Genomic DNA, 5,000 nt, shown 5'->3' with positions numbered 1-5,000 from the left:
AATCTTTTATAATGACGAAATCTCGTATATACCATCTTCCTCATAAGTCATCTACGTTCCATATTATCTTCCATTGTTTTTCCCCCTTCGATCGAAGAAAATGCAGCTTGTTAATTTTGTTTACGGCAGTCTACCTATTTATCCCCGAGGTCTTTCGTTTATCTTGAATTTTCTTTTTCATCTTTTCCTCAAAATAAAGAATTTTATATATATATATATATATATATCTCGAATACATAGATATTTTTTCTTCTTTTCTTTTTCTTTCTTTCTTTCTTTCTTTCTTTATTTCCTTTTTGCTTTATGATACATTTAAATAGCCTAAAAGTGCTTTGAAATGGAATAATTCTCGATAAGATATATAATTATGCATCATTATAATAAGGCACATTAACTAAAACTTATAGAAACGATAAAATCTTATGGAACTTTTTTTTTTTTTGATAAATTCGAATCACGTTAACGTTTGGCAAAAAAATTCGTACGAATTCTATTTTTACGCTCTAGTTTCAAGGTCGACTCCTCTCCCATGAGTTTGATTCCCATGAGTTTTAAGAAGATAACCTTCGTAGTTGTATCGAGGAAGGATAATCAACGATACGCATACAACGAACATATAACTAGATTTTAAAAATGAAGGTTAATCATTCAAGGATATATTTAAAACAATATGATTTTAATTCCATCGAAACAAGTTCCTTATTATGAATTTGTAAGGATTTAAAATAAAAAGTAACGATCGGTATGTAGTTCGATTGTAGTTGCGTTGAGAACATAATACCCTCTCTCTCTCTCTCTCTCTCTCTCTCTCTCTCTCTCTCTCTCTCTCTCTCTCTCTTTCTCTCTCTACCTCTCTCTATCTCTTACTCCCTTTTACAGATGGAGAAGCAGGTACATACACCTCGGCCATTTCTTATCAACTGTTCCTTTCACTCGCGAACCGTTACTCACTGCAAGCCGATCCAAATAAAGACTCTTTCGCCTACTTCGAAGCTCTCCAACTTGCTTTAAACCACAAGTAACAGACATACATATATACATAAAACGCATACATTAACATGGAGAGTACGGTTAAACTGTGGAAAACAATAATGCGTTTCTCGATTTCCCTCCCGGGGTTCTTTCACTCCCCATTTTGACATTCCAGGGCAGCTCGTAAAATCCATCTTTCTCTCTCCCTACCTCCCTACCTTCCTCTCTCACTCTTTCTCTTTCTTCTGTATTTCTCTATCTCTATCTATTGCCTTCCCTCGTTTAAAAACCATTCCGTGACGGCTCCGGTGTAGCGATAACATCTCTCTCCCTTTTACCAGGTCAGTTTTCCCGTGAGCACACGGTCATTTTGAAGAAATGATTAGGAAGGAACGAGGCGAACCGGTAGCTTTATCTCATTCCCTTTTATACCTTACCATGCACATCTTCTTCGATTACTTCGACTGATTAAAACGAGAACAATCTGGTCTTCGAAATCTAATGGAAATAAAAAGAGTATGAAAGAAGTAACAAAGAAAATCTATTTTCAATATTATATCTCCGTCAGTAATTTTCCACAAGTTACAATATTTTTTTCTAACTTCAAAGACTTATCCGTACCAATTTAAACTATCCTTTTTCTATTATATATCATTCATAATACATCATTATATTACGAATATACGAGATTTGTATTTATTACGCGTTCATTCACTTGCATTACTGCATTATGCATTTGATTATTTCGATTATTTAATTATTCTCATTCTCTTCTTCAAGCAAATGGTTTAAGGAGTAAATGGCGTAACATTCTTCTTCTTTTATGTTTTTTTTTTCTTTTCTTTTCTTTTCTTTATCGTTACGATTATCTCAACGTCATTTTGATTATCTTTTAATTCAATTATTGTTTACGTTGAAAATAAGCTAACGATAAGCTATTTCTTCCCGTTTTTTTTCTATCTTTTTTCCTTTCTTTTTTTTTTTTCTTTCTTTCTTCTTCTTTTCTTTTTTTTTTTTTTTTTCATCTTTTCTATACACATCCACAATGTTTTCTTCTTACGCGCTTTCTCTCGCGAGTTTTATGCACCCGATTCAGAGCTGCTAAGCTAAGACACGCGGAGGTTAGTAAGCCGGTCGTAGTAAGGATGTCACACGACAGAAAAACGATCTTCTCGAGACGTCTCTCGCGTCCCCATGACTTCCTTTACACTTAGTTACAGTCGTATCTAACTCGAAGAAATTATACGAATATCCTGGAAAATCATTCTAACTTTCTCCGATTAGGATAAGGACTTTCTAACAAAATATGTATATATATATATATATATATGTATCTATCTTAATCGTTTAAGAAAAACAACATAGGAGGAACAAATTCGTTTTACATAATTCGATTTGATCAAATATTCCATGCTCGTTCGAGCGTAACGAACGCACGAGGAACGTAGTAACCTCGATTATATAGTCTTATATATAGTATATATATATGTATATATATATATATATATATATGTATGTATGTATGTATGTATGTATGTATGTATGTATATTTACGTTCTTAATGGCCCTTCCTACGAATCAAGAATTCAATGAGTCGCCTTTACAAGATCAAACACCTTGGACCTTTTTCTCTTCTTTTTTCTTTTTTTCTTCTTTTCTTTTTTTTTTTTTTTTATATGTATTGTAAATCGACGTGTATATATTTATATAAATCGACGTGTGTTTATCTGGAATCTTTAACTGTTTCTTTTTTTTTTTTTTTTTTTATCTCAATTAATTTGATTCCTAAAAGCTTTCAATTTACAAACAGGTAAATCTATTTATCGTTTGCTTTACACGTGTACATATCATTAGTATTGTTTCAATTATTATACTTTTTATTTTTTTTTTTTTTACGATTTCCTATCTCTCTCTTTCTCTCTATCTCTCTCTCTCTCTCTCTCTCTCTCTCTCTCTCTCTCTCTCTCTCTCTCTCTCTCTCTCTCTCTCTCTCTCTCTCTCTCTCTCTCTCTCTCTCTCTCTCTCTCTCTCTCTCTCGAAATGACGTCATTTTACAAACGAGGGGGCATTAAAAAAAAAAAAGGAAAAAAAAAAAAGATACTTGCAAGTCCGTATTCGAGATGTATGTGCAACGTACGATGAGTTGCAGCAGGACGATTGACCTTGACTATGCCTCACCATCCTCGTAATCATATTCATTTTTCACCTCGTCCGTAATACGAGTACGGATCCCTGTAGTGCGTGCGGAGGCTCAGCATGACATCATCCGGTTGCAGCTCACAAAGGTTATGCCCGATCGTCGAGTCTGCGCGTTATGTTCCTTTGCCTTCTCCGTTCTTCGTTTCTTCTCCGCTCGGACGAATCTGGGCGTAATGGCTTGCCTTGTGTGTTGTTCTCTCAAATAGACGAGAATGGAAACTGTTTCATTGACATTTTGAAAGAGAGAGAGAGAGGGAGGGAGAGAGAGAAAAGCCTGTCTCGAAACCTCTCACTCCCTTTTAGTTTTCTTCGTTAATTCGTACGAATTTGTTTTTATTTTATAACCTATTGTTATAAAATCAAAAGGAATTTGTCGAAGCATTTGAGAAAGATTTTAAATAAAAAAAAAAAAAAAAAAAAAAATTCTTTTTATTACATTAATACTTATGTCAAAATTATTTTTATAAAAAACATTATAACGTGATTCACGTTAGCATGTACTAATTGTTTTATATATTGATATATAAATGTACGAAATGGAATTGAGCGTGAAATTTTATATCAATCAGCGATAATCTACTTTTGATATTGTGAAGTTACACAAATATTTGAAATGAAATAGACGAAATCTTTTATTTCGTCTATTTAATCAATAATGATTATCTTCAGTGATAGAAAATCGCCCTCTTTCATATCAACAAGCAGGTGTTATCTATTTCTAACATAGTGAGATATTCATAAATAATTAAAAGAAAATAGTTGAAATCTTTTATTTTGTCTTTTAATTGAGAATGATTATCTATAATGATAGTCAATGCGTTCGTTCACGTTTTCGTTGAATAAAACAGGTCGACGGAATCGACGTGACAGTTGTAGACAGCGAAAAACGAGACGAAGCACTACTCGTACCTATAATCGAAGTAAATCGATACGTCGTCTTCTTTCTTCTTCGTTGCCTCTTATACTTTTTATTTTTCTTTTCTCTCTCTCTCTCTCTCTCTCTCCCTTTATTTTTTTTTTTTTGATATTAGTTCTCGCTCGCACCCACTTGCTCACGGGAGAAGAACCAAACGAAAATGATGAATACGTATACCAAAACAATGTCACAAATTATTCTCATGTAAGATTGTATCTGTATATGTATATATATATATATGTATATCAGTATGTATGTTCGTTCGACGATCGGTTAGGTATTATATAGCGGGCATTTGCAGGAGCTCGATTCAATTTGCACGGTTAATTAATTTCGAGCTTCATCTAACAGCCTCGAACCTTTATTTTTTTTTTTTCTTTTTTACTTTTTCTTTTTTCTTCTTCCTTATTTTTTTTAATTTCACAACTAGGATCACATTACGTAGAAGCACCGAAGGTATCAATCGTCCAACGAGATAATATCGATTTCGTCAAAGTTTGTCATTATTCTTTCTGTTCGTTTAGATATTATTAAAACAGTTTATTCATTTAACGTGAATAACTTTGAAAATAATGTTTCTCTTTTAAATATTATGGAAATAATATTATGAGTATATTGTTGATTGTACGAAGAGGATAAAAAGAGATTTTTTAAATTAGCTAAGAAAAATGTATGATGCATATTTTTTCAGTCCATTTCATTTTTCCATGCCTTTGTTATTCTCTCTCTCTCTCTCTCTCTCTCTCTCTCTCACTCTCCCTTCTGGTAGGGAAAACTTAAAACCGATAAATAAAGCGGAAAGCTTTTTCTCCACGCACAGAATATGCAGTACCAGTCTTAAAGGAGCTCCACTCCTGGTTCCATGTACCAAAATGAATAGCGTCTAGTTGCTTGTCGGCACGAGGGGTCTGAG

The 5,000-nt window shown here is 33.3% G+C and overlaps 1 protein-coding gene across 15 annotated transcripts in view; it reads left to right on the top strand.

Moving 5' to 3' along the window:
* The window catches only part of LOC124425776 (tyrosine-protein phosphatase 99A), a 339,523-nt gene that overhangs the window by 318,428 nt on the left and 16,095 nt on the right, over nucleotides 1-5,000 (top strand). The gene's annotated exons all lie outside the window — the stretch shown is intronic.

Source organism: Vespa crabro, chromosome 7 (assembly GCF_910589235.1).
Source record: "Vespa crabro chromosome 7, iyVesCrab1.2, whole genome shotgun sequence".
Classification (NCBI taxonomy): Eukaryota; Metazoa; Arthropoda; class Insecta; order Hymenoptera; family Vespidae; genus Vespa; species Vespa crabro.
This window is presented reverse-complemented; position numbering and strand designations above follow the sequence as displayed.